This window comes from Rhodnius prolixus, unplaced genomic scaffold (assembly GCF_049639745.1).
Source record: "Rhodnius prolixus isolate KJV_2025 unplaced genomic scaffold, Rpr scaffold_2, whole genome shotgun sequence".
Lineage (NCBI taxonomy): Eukaryota > Metazoa > Arthropoda > Insecta > Hemiptera > Reduviidae > Rhodnius > Rhodnius prolixus.
The window spans coordinates 50518491-50540406 of NW_027411592.1; the positions used below are offsets into that span (position 1 = coordinate 50518491).

The following is a 21916-nucleotide window of genomic DNA, read 5'->3' on the forward strand; positions in this document are numbered from 1 at the left end:
TCTTCTTCGTAGCAGAAGAACGCATCTGTGATCATTACTAATTACCGATCGTACGCAAGATCAGATCACCAATTGGACCATCACGTCGCAAAGTACCACCAGCAATCACGCCGTGTCTAACACTTCCTTTACAATCATTAATTAATACATATCACTCATTCTTAATAAAGACATAAATTAAATAAACGTAATTATATTCATTAATTAGAATAATAGACAAATGTCGTTAATCTCATAAATATTTATTATCTATTCTTCCATCTTCACCATCACGAAACAATTCGCGGTATCTTCTCTTTCACTTCCGCACCCAACACTTGCCACGGACTTCGCAAAAAATAGACTCACGAGATTCTGACAAGGCAGCTGAAGAAAGTGGGCACAGAACCGACCATTTCAGTACCTGAACAGTCAGGACCAAAGACATCTTTAAGGTTAACAACCACAATGTGAAACAAGTTTCAATTTTAAATCAGCATAAGGTAAATAATTGTGAACTATTTTTTTTTTTTATTTTATCATCAAATCAATGTACATGATAATCTGTTTCTGTAAAATATGTTCCACAGTAATGAAAATGAACCTAGTCCTTTGGGATCGAAAACTTGGAGACAAAAGAAATATAAATAATTATGACTGAAAGTGGCAATAATAAACTATCTTTCTCTTTATGATGTTTTCTTTTTAGGAAAACAGGGTTTTCTCAATTTTTCAATTAAGAAAAAGTTACAAGGAGCTGAGAAAAAATAATTGATTAATCTTGTGTTTATGTTGCTGACTTTTGAAACTTTTGAATACAGTAAACAACATTGATTACCATCGAACAATTCATTTGCTTCAATGAATTGAAATTGTTAATTAAAATTCGATCAATTAGAGAAACTAATCAACCTTGTTGGGCAAACATTAACCTTTAAATATCGTTATTTAAAGAATCTACATACAAGTTTCTTTTTAGGTTGTCTGGAAGTACGTACTTAGCTTCTACATTTCTTTCATTTCCCGGAGATATGTTAAGACCCTTTGACCTTTAACAGAAAATGGAACTATTTCTATTTTGGATGAACGCTAAGCCAGGCCATCTAGTCTATAGACTTCCATAATAACAATATAATATTTTTTACAGCCATTTTTACGCGAAATTAACACTACAGCTGGCAAAATTTTCTCTTGTAATTTAGAATTCAGCTGCAACAATCCTTTTTTTCAATTTTAATAATTGATGAAATTAGTTTTTTATGCGGGTCATTTTATGGTTTCTATGTATTAAATATAATTAGTAGAAATAGCTGATTCTTAATATCATACTGTGTAATGATCTTTAATCATTTAATGTGAAGTAATATTGTACGCCCGCATATCTTTATTATAATATAAATATTGTTTAAGATAATTATGTAAGATTCATTCTCCTTCTATAAACTTTCTTCATTTATTAAATATTCTTTAAAATTGTATTTATGTGCATAGCGCTTATCTATGGCCCTGGAGCATGGAAGCACTTGAGGAGCAATGAGTGAATCTAGTATCTTCGGCCTAATAAAGAAAACTGGCTAGACTGCGAAATAAGAACCAATCTGAAGATAATTTGCTAGTGTGGACTTGTTGCCAGGACATCTGAAACAGAGGTAAGAAAGTCTTGACCGTTACTAGAAGAGTGGCAGAACCATTCTGGCTGTCAGAGATGGGCTGAAGAAATTAGAGATGATGCCAACAACTCTGTTGGACTTGCAGAACTGGAAAGCTGCAATCTCCTTATAGAGAAGATTGGCCGTAGTGGACAGAGGGTAGTAAGACACCCCTCTTTTGTTGGCCTGTAATGCCAATAAAGAATAATATTAATATAAAATAATTTATAATTAATAATGTAAAGTACAAATAAAAACAAGATATAAATGAACAAATACGAGTATGTTGAACTTATTCATTGCTTTCAAGTTATTTAGTTGTACATACTATAGTTTTAGCCACTCTTAAAATTAGTTCTGATTCTGATACAAAGAAAACTTAAAAACATTAAACAAAATACATTTTCTTGTTTTTTGTTACAAGATCCGGTAAATTTAAACATCAATTATTCCCCCACTTACTAAGTCTGATGTACATATGTAATTAAAAAGGAAATTAATGTATTATAATAAATGTAATAAACTTACATAGTTTTTATTTTTAATAAAAAATCCTGTAATTAGTCCTTGCTTAAATAATACTAGCCTCACTCTTTGCTTTCCATGCATTATACTAAGTATATGCATATATTTGTGCACAATAATTATTGCTAAGGAACCAGCAAGTTCCTATTTAATGTTTTCAGTTTTATGTTTCAATCATTTTTATTTATTTGATCAAATTATTTAAATTAAAGTGTAGGTAGTTTTATATTAATAAAATTATTAAATACTTATTTCCTTAACTATGAATTATGATGACTGGAATTCCAAATGGCCTTGTGTTTTTTTACATCCGTTTTCTTTGGTTAAATACTAGTTTATTCTCAATTAATTAATGACATCATGAGAAGTATACAGTTAAAGTATAGTACATGTTAGCTGTGATATTTTATTTACATTTTCGGGTATAAAAATAACTTGATAAAACATTAAGTGACTTTTTTTTTCACTTTATTAGTACATTTACAACTGCAACAAATGTTGCATCAAGTAAATTGGATGAAAGTGGTTAAGTTCTCATGAATGTCATGTAGGAGCAGTCACCTATTGATGGAACTCTTTCTCAGTGGATATTACACTCACATCAGTAGGTCCCTAGGCCATTTCCGCTTCAAGCGACGAGGAGGATTGTCGGGAAGCTGAGGAGAGGAGAGTTGTTGTACAGGAGGATTAGGATGGTGAGCTAGGAGGCTGTGAAATCTGCGGTAGCGAGACTTTATTAGGTCAGTGACAAAGGGGATGTGAAGGTCAGTGCGAATGGTAAGGTTAGAAATGTAGTATGGAGCATTAAGGATTTTTCTTAAGATTTTTGACTGTAGTGTCTGCAGGCGTTTGGAGTTGCAAGGTTCTGGTTGAGCCCCACACTTCTGCTCCGTATGTCCACATGGGTCTTAATAGTGTCTTGTATAGATGAGCTTAGTTTGTGATTCAAATCGAGTTTAGATCTGCGGTCAAGTAGTGTATTAAGTAGCTTGTAGCGTCTGTTCACATCTTGTCGTTTCAGTCGAGTATGTGGGTTGTGTCACTTGTCAATGTACAGTCCTAAGTATCGTACTACGTCAGCTGGAGGAATCGTTACACAGTTCAGTTGAAAACTGGTGGACTCGCAGATTTTCGTAAAGTAAACGTAATGTGCACTGATTTCTGCTCATTAATTTTTATTTTCCATTTTCGAAACCAGGTTTCGAGAAGCTGTAAGTGAGTTTGTATATTCTGACTGGCTTGCACCGGATCGGAGTGGGATGAAATTAAGTGACTTAAATCTGTAACTCTACAAGTTTCATTTTGTGGTACTTTACAAGCTAAGAGCTGTTTAGGTAGTCTTTCGTTTGTGCTTTGAGCTAAACCTGGTTTGCAGTTCTTTTCGTCTATGTTTGGAAATAGTTTATATCATATATGAAGATGTAGGAATATACGAGGGTTCTAAAGTCAAGAAGGGTAACCAGCTGGGATGAATCATTTACCATTTTCTTTTATTACAAATTATTTTTAGGGAATTTATTTGTGTAAACTGCAAGTAAATTAAGTCTTGTGAGTGTTTTAGATCAGAGAATATGATTTAGATTTTATGGTAAGTCAAGATTTTGCAAGGATGCAGGAGATAATCTCTTTATTTTTTATCAAATAATTGCACGCAGGAAACAGTGTGCAGTAGCTGACATGTGACCAACAATATCGCCATTTTAACTTGTCACTTTAGATGTACGATTAAATGTTCCCTACCTAAAGCTGGACCAGTGGTCGTAGCCAATGTTTACTACTACTCTCTAAAAAACCCTTCACATATGAAATTGGGTTTATTTTCATTTTAATTTTACAGAGATGCTAGTAGTACGGACAGCTGCGATATACGTACCACGCTGGGGTATCACAAACGAGTCTCCCATTGACGTGCTGTTCATGCCACAGTTTTATTTAATTTCAGTCATACTACCGACGGGCCGTGACGTCATAACGAAATCACGTGTAATATAATTGCAATTTGCACTTTTGTTTCAATGCAATGTCATATCATGAAATAACATTAAATGGATTGTGTAATTTGCATTCTTTCTTGTTTTTTGAAGAAGATTTTTAGTTGAATTTCCGCCTGGTTCGGTTGCATATTATTTGATGTTAAATGATTTTTTTTAAATTTTTGTTATAAGATTAACATGAATACATTTCTATTTTGTATTTATTAGCTTCTCTCTTTGTTTAAATATATTTCACTCAGAGAGATGATTCTAGTGTATATATTTGGGACAACAGACCGACATCTCCCTCGTAGATCTAAATGAAAGTAATGTTACCTCGTCAAATTTCCAAAACCGATGCTACTCTTTACTCTAAGCATCTGCGAATCAGGACAGATAAAACATTATAGAGAAATGCTGCATACGAGCGTGGTCTTACAAAGTGGGAGATCCCCATTTTAGATCACACGTTTAAGCTACTTTTTGATTGTTAGACAAAATTTAAGTAGAAGAGCATCTGTTTCCACCACCATCCGCAACACCTAATTTTAAGTTGAACGTTAAGCTTCGCTTGTCAAAATAGGCCTTCTGTACTTTGCTAAACAATGCTATTACAAGCGTCCTCCATCATACTTCTGAAGCTCGACCATGACCAAGTCATCAAAGTTGGTTCTTCTCCGTTTTGTGCTTCTTAGAATCATTTAAGGAATATGTAAACAATATTTTGGGTAAGAAAGGACGAAAACTGAAATTTGGTTTGACAGACGTGTTCTAAATGCAAGAGTTTAGAACTGTTGTAAAAAAAATGGAGAACAAAGAACTTCCAGAAGATGTACTGATTATACCTCTATGTGGAGTTCTGGGCTACTTGGTCGGCCTGGACTGTACTTAGACGAGAAAACAGTACAACTGACGCTAAAAGCTTATTCATTGCACACCTCTGGAAGGCAACAATAATTTTGGAGTTTAAATAATCCAAGGTTTTGGATTTAAAGCTCCATTTATCAACAGCAGTAACAGATTATACAGGAAAAAACATAATTTGAGGTTCTCTGGAAATGTGAACAAGTAAGATAATGGTGGGTATCTTCGATTGGTAAAATCTCATGAAGCTAATCTTGAGGTATCTTTTTGTAACCTTCATATAATCTTATGCACTCTTTCATTTGTGCTTTTCATGTTTAGACTTTTAGTGTCTTCGTATCCATTCAGCGTAGTTCTTAAATTTTCAGTGAAGCTTGCTTAAGCTTTTTTTATTTTTCAGTGATTACCCAGAAACGCCAGAATATAACTTTCTGCTTCCTCTTCCGTTTATTTTAAATCAAACGTCACTTTCTGAGCTGATTACTCAAACAACTAGTACTTTACATTATCAAAAGTTGACATGAAAATAGCATTCAAGATTCAAACGGAAAGAACTGTAGAAACGTTACTTACTAAGTACGTCTACTTGACACATAGTTCAAAACTAAACTCTCAAACAAAGCACGGATACATTAACGTTCTACTGAAACCCATTCGGATTTTACAGTTTTTGAAGTATAAGGTTCAGGCAAGCCTTTCCATATCTAAGCATCTCCAATCTATGCAGTACTAAGTTTTCACCGAGTATCAATGCTTCTGCAAATTGTGTATTCAATAAAACAATCTGTGATAATCTCAATACTTACATGTTTTAGAAGCTTTACTGCCTTGTAGTTGCAAATTTCAACAACAAAAATCTGAAATTCCAGACTTTTAAAGCTCTATTTGTAAACAAAACTGATGGTTATATTTACTAGCAGAAAAAACTCCAATAAGTAATATTTACCATTGATCCTTGAAACAAGTTTGCAAGCGGAGGTTAAAAAGCAAATTGTTTGCAGAAATGATTTTAAATAGAATTACTTCAGCTCTTGAACAGTTTTATTTGAGATAAACTTTTCAAAGATAAACAATTAAATAGCAAAAAAAAAGGCAAAAATTAGTTTACGTAAACTAAAACAGACTGACCCATACAAATTATATGTATTTAATTTTAATAATTGAGTCAATAAATTAATTTACTCGAACATTTAATTTGGATTTTGATCAAAATAAAAACTTAATGTACAAGTAACAATAATTTATTAATAGTAAAGAACAATGTTATGTTTTCAAAATAATATGCATAAATCTAACAAATGATGATGAATAGGAAAACGGTTCAATTAGAAATTTAGCGGGGGGTGCGCTAAGTACGAAATTAGTCTGTTAATGAATTTGTAACTCTGTTACTGGTTATGGTGGAAATAGAGGGTGAATTTTGTTAGTCCAAAGCTTTAAACAATCAACTGACCAAGAGTGATTTTACTCGTTATACACAAATTATGTGACAGTAAAATAAATGCATCTAATATTTAGTAAGCTATTTTTTCTTATTATTAGTATTTGTGGCATATTTTCGGCTTCATTCGTTTTTAAAAAAATTATCAAAAAAAAAGAGTTCATACTGTTGGAAGTAAGAAGCTCCTGCTTAAGAAAATACGATAAAGAAGATAAAGAAAAATTTTGCTTAAAAATTGGCGTAATTATGTTTAAAAATTAATTTTATATTATGTCCGAGGAAGTCCTTTTTTAAACAATTTCGCTTTTTTAATATTTATTTTACGAGATTTTGGTTAGGGAACTTAACAATTTGGATAGAAAACTTTGCAACTTTACTGCCTCAATGTGTCAATTTGAGAGTAGCCTGGTTCACTGGTTGAAATAATGGAAATTAGTTAAGAAAAATCATGAATTTCTTTTAAAAAATAATATTGTAATAATAATGCTAAAATCAAAATAATATTCCATTAATTTTTGGAATTAAACCCACAAAATTGAATGAAAATAATAATGTTGCTTTATTTTTTTCTAAAAGAAAATAAATTTTATGACGAAAGTGACGAAATTTTTTTTCTGTTGAACTACATTCAAAATGTAGTAGAACGCCGCCTGAACGAGTGTCCTATCTCTATCTATTAGAGAGTTATGATTTTTTCAGTTTTTTTTCGACTAAACCCGACCTTACGTCATAAAAACACTATTTCTCAACTTGTGCCTCACTTATTTACATTTTTCACCTCATTTTCGTATTCAGCATTAAATTTCCTATAATAATAGATCATTTTCGTAGTTATTTAACTTTAATCAGATTCATTTATTACAATAAGAACGTTAATTTTTTTAGGAATTTAGAATTTTCATGAATTTTCAAAAATTAGCCTCCTCGACAAAATTGGTCTTAGAGGCTGTCAAATTTCACAAAAACTGCTCCTTTTAATACTCTTTCCAATGGTATAATAATCAGTTTCAATAATAGCTGTTTCCTTTGGTCTATTAGGCTGGAAACATAGTGGAGCGGCGAGCAAAGCGGCGATGATAGCGAAGAGCGAAGCGGCGAAATCAAACACAAGTTAACATATGGGACCGCGCATAGTGGCGAGCAAAGCGAAGATAGAGCAACTCTATCTATTTCTAGTTTTTGTTTTTGCCGGAAACATAGTGGCGCGGCGAGCAAAGCGGCGGTGATAGCTGCTTCAAATCAAAGAGAGCGACGAGCAGCGAGCAAAGATTCGCATGCACATAGTGACGAGCTTAATCGCGTTCTCCTTTTGACAAAACAAGATGGAGGAACTATTTTTATATGCAAATTCTTCGTTGAAACTTTGGTATTTGCAGCAGCTTAGTAGTAGGAGCTGCAGTGTACATGACCAATGAACTTGGTGAATTTCATCACTTGTACCAACTTCGGGAGCATCCTGGCAAGTTTCATGCGTATTTTCGAATGTCTATATCAACATTTGATTACATACTAGCCCAATGTAACCCCATTAATCAAAATCAAATTTTATTGTTTTTGAGTAATACAACTCATAACAAGAGTTAGGCACAATATAGAAAAATTAACTATGTAGGTTATTAACTAAATACAAATCTGTGTAACCCCATTAATCCTAGCAGTTACTTTAAGATAAGAAAATCAAAATAAATAAAAATAAAATAGAAATATATGCAGATAAAACGAAATTAGTCAATTAAAAAAACACAATAATTTTATTAAATCACTACACCATGATTTGTCGTAAATTAATGTTGTTCATCTGAAAAACTGGAGTAGTACGACGCTACAGAAGAAGGATTGGAGAATTCGTCCTGATCAGAAGTAGTAGGTCGTGAAAATGTAATTTAATTTTGCCTAGTATTTAGATGAAAGTTAGCATTAAGGGATTGAGAACCAAATTAAATGTAGCAAAAATTACCTGAATTTTCCATTAACTACTAATTGTTAATTAATTTAAACCATTAATTATTAAAAACTATTGTAGCTTCACAAATACTATGGCCCCACAGAGGTTTTTTTAAACAAAGTAAACCAATAATGTATCAATATCCATAACCTTTGCAAAATAACCTTTACAAATTGAGCGCGATGAGAGCGAAGAAATCAAACATGTCATAACGCTTTGCTCCACTCTCTATAGATAGCGTTGCTCTATCTTCGCTTTGCTCGCCACTATGCGCGGTCCCATATGTTTACTTGTGTTTGATTTCGCCGCTTTGCTCTTCGCTATCATCGCCGCTTTGCTCGCCGCTCCACTATGTTTCCAGCCTTACTGAGAAAGTGCTGAAAAACACGGTGTTAGCGAAGGAAGCAAAGGGGACTGGATGAAGCGTACTCGCATATCAATATTATTATTTATTAACAAAATCATTTCTTTAAGCATGTAAAATACATAATTACTTAGTAATTATTGATGTATCATGTTCTCAAAATGCCGACCTCGATTCTTGACGCATAACCGAGCACGTTTTCGCATTGCTCCCACTGTTGTTGAATCTTCCTCACAACGTTAGCAGAAATTTAATTTTTCAACAAGACGGAGCTCCACCTCATTATTCGGTGAACGTCAGAAGATGGTTGTCGCAACGTTTTCCTGAGTGGATAGGGCGAGGTGGAACTACCGCGTGGCCACCGAGATCTCCTGACCTCAACCCTATGGACCACTACGTATGGGGTTTTCATAAGAGTGAGGTCTACAAGGTTGAGGTCAACAGTGAAGAAGAGGTGAGAAGACGGGTAATTGCTGCTTCAGAAAAACTGAAAGAACATTTTCAGCAACAGTGGGAGCAATGCGAAAACGCGCTCGGTTATGCGTCAGGAATCGAGGTCGGCATTTTGAGAACATGATACATCAATAATTACTAAGTAATTATGTATTTTACATGCTTAAAGAAATTTCGTCACTTATCCGGTTCCACCCTGTATATGGTTAATTTTATAAAAAACTATTATTTTTTTTAACTTTTGATAGAATTGATGATAGAATGGTTCTTAAATTGAGAAGACACGTTATAAATTCTTAAGACTTTATTTAAGCAAAACACTAAACACATAAAAGGGCACAATACAAAATACAGAACGTACTACAATTTACACTGAGAATAAGACTCCATGTTACCGACGCTATGTTCTGGCGGCAATTACTATAATTTCCCTTTAACAACTTTCTACTCTTAACAAAATAAGAAATATTGAATTGTAGATACATTTGTGATTTTTATCTTTCATAGAAAACTTGTCAAAGTTGGTTGTTTTACGTTATGCTTTTTCGAGCACTTTTTTTGACAATCAAGCATTATACAACTATCCAATCTGGGCAGTTTTAATCTGTTCTCATTAAAAACACACTTGTTTTGAATAATTACTCTTGGTTTTGATAATGCGGACGAAAGGGATGTGTGCTAAGCTATGCAAGGGATGTACATTTTTTTGCATGAAACTGATCATTATTTCCTTTAGGATATCTCCAAAATGGAGATAGTAACCATTTCTATGGTAATAACTCTTATTTCCAGAACTAGAAAAGTTTTCCACAAATTAATTTTTAATTTTTTTTTCTGTTACTTTTGGCGGATGGTTTGTGTAGTAAATGATAGGGTAGTTTGAAGGCACCACAACTCTGTTCGCGACAGTACTAGTCCCAGAAATGGATACAGAAAATATGAAATACCATTTTGTGTGCGTAAGAGAGAGGGTGGGTAAGTGTGAGGAAGAGGGGTGGCGCATTTTGGAGTGACACGAAATTAATTATTCCATGCATATTTTCACGGGCGCCTGAACGCATGTTTGAAATACGACCCATAAATATATCTAACCAAAATGTGTGCAGTGTGGAAGGCTGGGGACATGAGCCCTGATAAGGGTGGGAGGTCATCATGAGCCCCCAGACTGGAGGGTCATACCTACCAACGCTTGCACCTTGCGGTACCCATTTCTTTATATAGCTCCTAAATAGTCTTTTAATATTTAGTGAGCCTAGATATATATATTTAAGAACTAGCCGCATTATGCATTTCCTGTTATATATTTTGTTAAAATTATACAGTTTTTCTCATTACATTTCTCTTCAACCAATATAAATTCAGCATTTTGTTTTGTTGGTTTACTGTAGCATTTATTTGTTAAAGCTTAAAACTACGACATTTTCTGGACTCTACGGCGAGTTGCAATAAAAATACTAAGGTGTTCCATATTACCCGCACCTCAAGTCAGAGGCACCACTCTCACTTTTTCCATAAAATTGAAGGTTGCACATCTGGTGGTTGGAGGAGAGTAAATTTGAAGACAATAGTGCAAGAGTAATATATAAAGCTAATAATTACCAGAGAAAGCAATACAAATTTTGGGAATGCCTAGCTTTAGGTAAGTCAAAAACAAAGATGGGTTCTACATTACCATCGCTTCCTCTACTGAAGATTGTCAATGAAAAATATTGCAAATTAAAAAGAAAGAAAAAAAGCTCTTCATTGTAACCAAGGCAACCTTTCTGCAGTAAATAAAGGATGATTTTTCTTTTGTAATACCTAAATTAATGTGAGTTTTAGAAATGTACAGAAATCAGTTTGTGGCGCCGATCGGGTTCTGGAAGGTAAACTATTAAACTGGTATTTATAGGGTTGCCTTTTGTTTGTTTGTTCCTTTTTTTAAAAATATACAGCAAAATAAAGGAATAAAAATAGATTTGTAGTTAATAGTACGAAATATAATAGTTATTAGTATAAAATTGTACGTACTAATACCAGAAATATGTAGTATGTAGGTTGTTGTCAGAAGATGTTGCCACGATTGTGAATAATGATTTCACGAAACTAACACAAGAACATATCGACAATGAATCTTTCTGTAATCTTCTTCTTTTCTTTTTAAATAACGTAGTGTTTTTTGTTCTTGTTTTTTAATATATAACACTTATTATATGAAAGGTATCATTTTTACCTTTATCCCTTCAAAAGTTAAGGAACTGTATGGGGTATTAATTAAGTTGATATATGGTGTAGATATTTATATACACTTAAGGATACGTGTGTGAGAATGTTGTGACGTGTTAGTGTGTGTATACCTTACCCAAGTAAATACATGTATATTTTGTTCACTGCTTATATTATGTCAGACAGATTTATACTTAAACGTTCATTCGTTTAGTTAAAGCGTCCCTCCTCAGCATCATTGGTACTCTTTCACTTTAAGTGATGGGCAAAAGAATGAAAGTGACTTATTGATATCGTAAGAAATCTTTCAGATATACCTCAACTATTTATATCTATCTAATCTTAGCAAAAATTTATTGGTTAAATACACTAAACCTCGTATTATATATTTTTTCTTTCTTCATAAATAACTGGAAAATATAATAAACAAAGCTCTAGTAAGGGATATTATCCACAAACATTTCTTAAAAACTGTGATTATCGAATTCACTTTAATGTTTAATATTACTTGCTAGATATTTCACGGACTTTTGACCTTGCTAAGCTTGAGGGCTTGCAGCATAAAACTCAGGGAAATTCCTTTGAATCTCAACCGTCGATCCTTATGTTCCTGACCGTGTGAATCATGGACGCCTCTACACTCTTCTTATATTTCTTTTAGTACTTCCAGACGTGCGCCAGAGGTATATTTTTCGACCTCTTCTATCTACCACAGATGCATGCACTGGATTCATCCGGTATGTGTAGAGAAATGTTAACATCCTCTTAAAATGCTACTATCCGAAGCACAATCTGACTCTAATCTGGGCTATATAGGATGCTAAGAACGGAATGAAACTTTATAAGTGCAAGACAAAAGTTTTCTACACAAGCCTGATATTTCAATCTTCGAAAATTGATAAAAAAAAACTCAAAACCGATCAGATTCGAAAGAAGAGGCAGTTGAAAGAATGCAGATGAAATCAAGCTTTGCAGTTCCAGACATGTGTTCTTATCGCTGATCTCCATTTGACGTCTGCTCGCCCAATTGTCTGGCCCATGGAGTCGGTAAGTTAATTTTACTTACCACATGAAGTACAATCACTTTTTATTCCTTTTACAAGAGCTTATTTACTTTCAGGAAGAGTTCATGCATCGCAGTTGTAAATTACGAAAAAAGGTAACAAAAATTTTCACACCTAGTGCATATGCAGTGAAATAGTTGGCAAAATAGATGGCAGCACTGGAGCAAATCTGAAAAAAAAGTCAAGAAGATTGGAAATGTCTTTCAGAGAACGTAATGTTGACCTTAGTAACTGTTATCTTTTGCTGAAAAACAACTACAGATGTGCAAGTTTCTAAAATTACTTTTTCTAACCTCAAAAAAAAAAACAACTGCCGTTCTACAAGACTAGAAGTATTAATTTTCTACAAAGAATGTTCTTCTCTTATATTCCCCCATTTCGACTATGGTTGTTTAGTGTATGGCGGTCTTTCTGGTGATATTGATGCTAAGCTCAAGCACCTCATGAACTGCTTCATAAGATTTATTTTCAGCATTTCCAGTGACTCTCGCATTTCGCACTGCTACGATGAGTTGAAGTGGCTTTTTCCTCTCTATCGCCGCCAATATTTTTTGACTTCTTTCCTTTTTCAAGTCATCCAGTCTCAAAGACCTTCCTATATTTTTCAACTCCTTAAGTTTAAATCCTCCATCCATTCCCGTAACACTAGATCTCGCTCATCTGATCTCTATATTCCCTCTCACCGTACCTCATCCTTTGACAAGTCCTTCCTTATACGAACTACCTCTCTCTGGAACTCCTTGCCATCATCTGTCCTCCATGCTCCTATCCTTTCTATCTTTAAATCCCGTTTTTCACTTTTTTGTAAATACTTATTTATTTATTTTCTGTATAATCACAGGCCAAACTGCTAAGGCCTCTATTTGTTCCTGTATTTATTCTTAGGGTACAATTGTCCCAGAATAATAAATTTCTTTTCTATTTCTATTTCTATTTCAAGTATGTTTCTAGGTGAATCAATCAAAACTCTCAGGAGATGTAAAAGTGGAAGTAATTGGACCAATTTAGTTTCCTTCATTGGTTTGAAATAGTGATTGCAGCATTAATAATGAGTTTTATTGTCTTTCTTGGTCTTCATGTACCCATTCAACGCATCTAATTAGGATTTATATAAGGGCCATGATTGAGGATGTGTTGGGGCTTTTTCCAGAGTCCTTTTCTTGTAGAATTCTGGAGACAAAGAAGATACTAACTGTGCACGACTTTTCTTTTCTTTTTTGAGGCTGTGTTTTTAAGAGTCCTCTGTGGCTTTTCACAGTGCACGTCTTCCTGTAAATAATAAAAATAATACAGCTCACATAAATTAATTTTGTTGGGTTTCTCATCTTGCATTATTTTATAAATTTATTAAATAATTGTTTAAGAAGGAAATTACCAATTAAGCTATTGATAATTAATAAATTTAATCGAAGAATTCAATCAATATAACTGAACAGAAATTAACAGAGATGTTAACGGAATTAGATTGATGAAGTTAGCTAGTTATTGTGCGACAGAAAGCAATTAATAATGCTCATGCGCTCTCTATAATTGTAATATTAATAACACCAAGGTATTGTTATTAACATTCCGTTATTACAGTATTACATTTGTGTCTCTCCACTTTCTGTATAAATAATGTAGTAATAACTAAAATCATTGGAGGATGTAATATGAAATAAAAATTCATGATTAATTTGTTTTGGTTTATCTATTATAAAGACCAACATGACAATAGAGGATGATTTCTAGTACGGTCTTTGGCAAGTATATAAAAATATATATTATTGCGCATAAATCATTTACTAACGAGTAATTCTAGTTAATTTAGTATTATATTTTCAAACGTTATATACTTATAATAAAATGTTCATATCTATTTACGGGGAATTTCATTATATTATTTACACAGAAACAAGAGGAAATTACTTCATGACCTGCGATTTTATATTTACGTAGAAAATGTTTATATCATGTTCATTAGTATAATGATACGAGTGTGGCCTTCTTGTACCTGAAGATAATAAGCGCATGGAAACATTGACTTTTTGTTTTGTTTCTAAAATATGCAAACGTGTGAGTTATACAAAAATTTATTAATGATAGATGCGTTTACATAAACCCAATGTGTATCTCTCTTTTCTAGAGATGGTTGAAGAAGTAAGTACCCATTTTTAGAAATGGGTTTTAACTTGGGGAAAGTGTACAGTGTTCTTTGGACGAACGTAACACTAGGAGGTGTGTATTGAATAACTATCTAATTATAACATAAGGTTCCTTCAAAAATATATGCCGAGATTTTAACGTCACATTGGAATTCATGAAGGTGTGATCTTTATAAGACTTGCCAGAATTATGTCCAGACGTAAGTATTCATCAAAATTTGTTAAAACAATAACCGAAAAAGAGACAACAAAGTCCATTTTAAAGTATGTTCTTGACAATGCAATGCACGAGCAGAACTTGACATAAATTCTTTGGATACTGCAAGCTGCATCCATTAAATATTTCCATTCCTGGGCGTCTTTGATTGGTGGAAAGCATTGAAGAGAAGCTTAAAGCATATATGCATACTTTCACTGCAAAACTGCCGTTTCTGTATTTCACAGTTAATATTAAGGCCAATGCTAGTTTGTACTTGTTGGGTTGATCTATTTTGAAAAGCAAGAAGCAAAAACTATTGGAAAAAGTGGAACTTTTCTCCTAATTTCACTGAATGCTGCTGTTTTTGCATTTCACAGATAATATTGAGGCCAATGCTACTTTGTACTTGTTGGGTTGATCTATTTTGAAAAGCAAGAAGCAAAAACTATTGGAAAAAGTGGAACTTTTCACCTAATTTCACTTGAATGCAGCTGTTTTTGTATTTCACAGTTAATATTGAGGCCAATGCTACTTTGTACTTGTTGGGTTGATCTATTTTGAAAAGCAAGAAGCAAAAACTATTGGAAAAAAGTGAAACTTTTCTCCTAATTTCACAGAATGCTGCTGTTTTTGTATTTCACAGTTAATATTGAGGCCAATGCTACTTTGTACTTGTTGGGTTGATCTATTTTGAAAAGTAAGAAGCAAAAACTATTGGAAAAAGTGGAACTTTTCTCCTAATTTCACTTGAATGCTGCTGTTTTTGTATTTCACAGTTAATATTGAGGCCAATGCTACTTTGTACTTGTTGGGTTGATCTATTTTGAAAAGTAAGAAGCAAAAACTATTGGAAAAAGTGGAATTTTTCATCTAATTTCACTTGAATGCTGCTGTTTTTGTATTTCACAGTTAATATTGAGGCCAATGCTACTTTGTACTTGTTGGGTTGATCTATTTTGAAAAGTAAGAAGCAAAAACTATTGGAAAAAGTGGAATTTTTCATCTAATTTCACTTGAATGCTGCTGTTTTTGTATTTCACAGTTAATATTGAGGCCAATGCTACTTTGTACTTGTTGGGTTGATCTATTTTGAAAAGTAAGAAGCAAAAACTATTGGAAAAAGTGGAATTTTTCATCTAATTTCTCTTGAATGCTGCTGTTTTTGTATTTCACAGTTAATATTGAAGCCAATGCTACTTTGAACTAGTTGGGTTGATCTATTTTGAAAAGTAAGAAGCAAAAACTATTGGAAAAAGTGGAATTTTTCATCTAATTTCACTTGAATGCTGCTGTTTTTGTATTTCACAGTTAATATTGAGGCCAATGCTACTTTGTACTTGTTGGGTTGATCTATTTTGAAAAGTAAGAAGCAAAAACTATTGGAAAAAGTGGAATTTTTCATCTAATTTCACTTGAATGCTGCTGTTTTTGTATTTCACAGTTAATATTGAGGCCAATGCTACTTTGTACTTGTTGGGTTGATCTATTTTGAAAAGTAAGAAGCAAAAACTATTGGAAAAAGTGGAATTTTTCATCTAATTTCACTTGAATGCTGCTGTTTTTGTATTTCACAGTTAATATTGAGGCCAATGCTACTTTGTACTTGTTGGGTTGATCTATTTTGAAAAGTAAGAAGCAAAAACTATTGGAAAAAGTGGAATTTTTCATCTAATTTCACTTGAATGCTGCTGTTTTTGTATTTCACAGTTAATATTGAGGCCAATGCTACTTTGTACTTGTTGGGTTGATCTATTTTGAAAAGTAAGAAGCAAAAACTATTGGAAAAAGTGGAATTTTTCATCTAATTTCACTTGAATGCTGCTGTTTTTGTATTTCACAGTTAATATTGAGGCCAATGCTACTTTGTACTTGTTGGGTTGATCTATTTTGAAAAGCAAGAAGCAAAAACTATTGGAAAAAAGTGAAACTTTACTCCTAATTTCACAGAATGCTGCTGTTTTTGTATTTAACAGTTAATATTGAGGCCAATGCTACTTTGTACTTGTTGGGTTGATCTATTTTGAAAAGTAAGAAGCAAAAACTATTGGAAAAAGTGGAACTTTTCTCTTAATTTCACTGAAATGCTGCTGTTTCAGTATTTGAAAGTTAATAATAAGGCTAACGCTTTAGATCAAAAGCGATGGACTGCAAGATCTGTAGGAATCTTGAGATTTATGGCACATCTTGAGTTGTTTCAGCTTATCCCTAAAGTCGCCTAATAGGGTAATATGTGGTCTTATAAATAATACTAAAAAAACATTAAATAAGGGGCTAAGTTAAGGTTTTGGTTCATTGTTCTTTTTATTAATGTTGATTGTTTAGGAGAAACCTCACGATATTAAGCTCCCTTAAATTGAAATCAACTCCTATTTGTTGTAAGTTTGAATTTAAACGAAAAATAAAGAAAAAAGGGAGTATAATGGTAAATAATGTGGGAACATACGCAGCAGACATTAGTTAAATAATAAATTCTATAAAATGTTCAAATTTTATTATATTAATCAATAAAGTTTAGCGTATTAGTCTGCATATATAGACTACTCATTGGCTGACGATGTGTGAGGAGATACTGTACTGCATGCACAGACTTGCATGTTTGCTATTTAGTGGCAAGTAATGCTGTGGGGATATCCAGACTGAATGTCTATATGTAGTAGACGTTATAATTGCTTTATTTCCTGCGAATATTACGTATGGACATTTATATATATACATTTGCAATCAATTACAAACATCCTTTAAATGTCATTTCTCGTAGAGTTAGCTATGTACCCATATTATAAATGAACATTTAGTGAATTTACTATCAAATGGTAATTTCACTACTAAATAATAATTATTAATTAAATATTGATATTTTGTTAAATAACTTCGCAGACTTGAGAATACACAAGATCATTACTAAGCTTTGAAATAGAGCTATGCAGGATTAGAATCCTTGGGATAGTCTTAAATTTTTTTTATTTTTAAATTATTAAATAATATGTATTCGATAAAGTAAAATAGAGACTGCTTTAGAGAGAATCAAAATGAAGTACATATCATATTAGATCTGATAATTTCCCAGTTCTGTGTTGCTTAAAAGCTGTTATTTTTGGGCATTCGATTATTGTCAACCAAACTGTGCTAGTATGTTGACTATCTTCGTAGTACTTTAATAATAAAGTTATTCTTATTTAACAAGCCCCCTCATTTATAAATATACAGAAAACCATTTTTATTTAAAATAAGATAATTCTTTATCGTTTCTCTTATCTGCCATTTTAAATATTCTCGTTAAAACTGTTATACACTGCCAGTAAAAAGTTTAGAATCTGCTTCTAAATTTGATTAAATAAGATTAATAAAATGTTGGTGAAGTAAAATTCTTTATTTTTTAATGATTACTGTATAGAACTACCAATCATACAATCTTTCGTCTGGTGAGCGAATGTTTGAGATGCTGTGGACATGAATTCAGTATTATTTTTGTTTAAGGCAAACGACGTCCTGCCATTACAATGCTTAGTACACACAGTTAAGCATGTAAGGTGCTTACATTGTCTTCTAACAGATGCTTTTCAGCGCATATTATCACTATGATAAGCTACTAATTGGTGGAAATAATAGAAATGGTGCAAATTGATTGCAAAGGAAGTTTTCATTAAATAATTTGAATAAATTGGTTTAAAGTATGTCAGAATTTTTTCTAAGTTATAGAAGACCCCTTCTTATTTTGGGAATAGTATTGTTCATCCTTTGAATGCTGCAGTTTTACTCTTTCCTCCATTTCACAAAACAATTAATTTATTTTTTAATTTTATCTTCTTTAATACCCTTATTCTTGATGAACTTAATATACGTTTATAAAATAAAATCTGAAGATGAAAGTAATATTATAACAAAGAGAAGAAACGCTCACATAATAATAATAATAATAATAATAATAATAATAGCAATAACAATAATAATAAATTAGATAAATGTTTAGAACAGTCATGTTTTTTTTTTCCAATTAATCTTTATTTTCTTTACATCAATTCTAATCATATTTTATATAAGATTGATTGACGGAAACGGAGAGACTCAAGATTATTATTTTTCTTTTTTTTTTCTAGTTATAAAAGAATAAATAAGTGTTTTATATTCATTAGGTTTTAATTGAAAAAGTGTTATTCGCTTGAGGCATCGTTTGACTCGTTTTTAGTCTGTAGATTGACATTCTATAAAGCCTGATTTCTTTTATATTGTCCTATGCCTTCTATCTTATATTTATGTATTATATATTCATTTTTATATAAGATAGGATATATAAATTATTTCAGCGAAATATATTTTTTAATAATTACAATTTTTGTTTTTGTTCTAGCTTTTAAATAATAATTTTTCATTTTATGTATAATGATTAATAAATTTTGGGACTTTGTTTAATAATTATTCTCTTTTATTGTACCTAATCTTCTTCTAAACATTAAAATATCAGGCAAGACATTTTAAATTGATATTTAAATAGAAATTGAGTCTGAGTCACCGGATAGGCTCTTAAGATTGTATCCGCAGGAAATACTCGCTCATTCACTCTTATCAAGGCTTCATTTCCGGGGCTAGTGTTTTGAAGTTGGGTATCCAGTTTGTAATTTCTGTTGCCTTTAAGAGTCGTTGCTCAATTCTCTTCCTGCTACAAAACCTGGTAAGCTATCTTGAACTTTTTTTTTTGTAGAAATGGAAATCAAACATTAGGCTTAAAAGACAAGCTAAGACTAAACGCCCAAACGTCTTTAGACTAATTGGACGACACTCCAAATTGACTTTTGTTGCGAGAGCATTGCTTTGAATAAAAATGGAATCTTTGATTTTATCAGTAATTAAAAGAACATTAAAAAATGCATGTTTTTTTCCCCAATTTTTTGACTGTTTTTTGACTTTGATCAACAACAGACGAATTTGAGTCCGAAACCGATTCTTATTTAAAAAATCACACATCTGTACAATGAGGAATCAATTCGACTTCATTACCTAATGAGAAAAGAAAATCAGGAATGTTGCAATTATTAACTCCGCGCTTACAGAAAGAACAACTCAACCTGCGCCAATAAGACATTGAGTCCACCTTAGTTCTAATTAAACTAATTAATAGAGGAACTACTTTTTTCTATAAAAAAGTGGTTTTTATTTTAATTATCCTAGATTATTCCCTCTTCAAGGGCCGCCATGATTGCTTCTCAGGTAACTTCACACCGTTACCTAGTCACAGTATTTATCTCTAATTACCTGACCATTAATTTTGTTTCCTCACAAATAAATCATGTACTACTAGGTATTCTTCAGATTCTAGGACGATTATTAACTATTCCAAATGTACATCCTTTATGTTCTTGATAATTACAGATTCTTCCTCATTTATTACTTCTTTCTTATTCTGCAAACGTTTATTCTTATTCTAATAATTATACTTTAAAAGTTTTTCTAATTATATTTCTAAAAGTTTTATTTTAATAAATACAGGTACAAGAATGCACTCATAAACTATTGCACAGTCGTCCATTATGTTACAAACAGCTTTGTTTATTCTCTGTGCCTCTTCTTGTCTAACCTTCCGAACTGAAAAGCTATACATCATGTGTAATAATAATAATAATAATAATAATAAGCCTTTATTAGGGAAGGGATTAGCTATGAGGTTAGCATACTGGACTCCCACGCGGAGGTCCCGGGTTCGAATCCAGCAGCTGACCCTTAGATTTTCTCTTCCTAGGAGCTTCTTACAGCTCACTGTCCGGTGATGGACAGTGTTGTCTGTAACGAGAGAACACTGTCCGGAGGCCGGCAGTGCACTGGAAAAAGCTCCGGGCGCTAATGACCTCAGCTGTTGATGCGCCAAAAAAAAAAAAAAAAAAAAAAAAAAAAAAAAAAAAAAAAAAAAATAAGCCTTTATTTACATATTTTACAGAAAAATAATAACACAAATAAATATCTATCACTCAGTATAAATAAGACAAAAATTAAAAAATAAATGAAATAAAACTACACTGATTAAATCATTGTAAATATGTAGGCCTTCCCATAGGGGAGTTTTGGTCCTTTGACGGAGACCAGCTGTACCTAAGAATAAGAGTTACCTGATTTCTCCATGTGCTCACATTTCTTATTCCAGTAGGCTCTGTCTTCCGCTTTCCTCATCCAGGTGACTCCCTCTTCTTTTTTCATCTCGTCTGGACCATCTTTTGCGCTGCCTACCTTTTTTCTTTATTCCTTCTAAAGGTAACCACTCTGTTAACATCCTTGTCCATCTGTGGATATCCGTTCTGGCCAAATGTCCAGCCCACTCCCACTCGTAACTTCTTGCAGCACCGAGCGGCGTCTCTCACTGAAGTTCTTTCCCTTATAAGTTGGCTTTTGATCCTGTCTCTTCTCTTTAGGGTTAGCTTGCTCCTCTCAACGCATCATGTAATTCCTGTTAAATGATTCCAGAATTATCTAGAGCTTTTACCTAAATGCTGCGACCTGGATCTTTCTGTTCTAGAGATTTTTGTCTTATCCACCATTGATCATTTTATGTAAGGGTTAGAAGTAACCTTTGTTGGCCGTTCTCAATAGTAGGATTTATTTTAATGCGGACATGGAATGAGGTAATCAATTCAGAATCTGGTTACCTTAGCTCGTCAAAACCTAATAAATCTTATGCTGAATGGTTATTTCTTCTACGACTCCAAGAGCTACCTACAAAAGAGGTTTGGTATGAGCTACTTTACATTTTAAAAAGTGCGCAATTTTGATATCCAACGAACTGGCAAGGAGATAACTTCATTCAGCAACATCTTAGCATTAAATTTTTCTAGATCCCTAATCAGTGATATAGATACGCACATAGTAAAGTAAAGTGATGCCTATTTTTTCAGGCGGGGCTTAACGTCCAACTACTAATTAGGTGTCGTGGACGGAGGCAACTAGCAAACATACTTCACTATAAATTTCTTTTATTAACCATTAAATAGAATCCAAGGTCTAAGACCAGGAATTGAACCCATTACCACAATGCGCATTAGCTTTACAGATCTCGCCTCTAACCGCTCGGCTATCGTGGCGCCTGATACGCACATAGTTCGTGATATAGATTGATTGATAGGCCTAC

At 32.8% G+C, this 21916-nt stretch overlaps 1 long non-coding RNA gene across 3 annotated transcripts; it reads right to left on the reverse strand.

Moving 5' to 3' along the window:
• Nucleotides 1–223: 223 nt before the first annotated feature.
• On the reverse strand, nt 224–6098 carry LOC141449927 (uncharacterized). 3 transcript variants are annotated; one of them, XR_012455772.1, is made up of 4 exons: nt 5937–6098; nt 5797–5847; nt 945–1814; nt 224–403 (listed from the first exon to the last, which is right to left on the reverse strand). It is a non-coding gene; the product is annotated as an uncharacterized lncRNA (long non-coding RNA). The 3 variants fall into 3 exon arrangements; XR_012455771.1 differs by lacking the exon at nt 5937–6098 and having other exon boundaries at nt 978–1814; nt 5797–5930; XR_012455770.1 differs by lacking the exon at nt 5937–6098 and having other exon boundaries at nt 5797–5930.
• Between the last annotated feature and the right edge of the window lie 15818 nt (nt 6099–21916).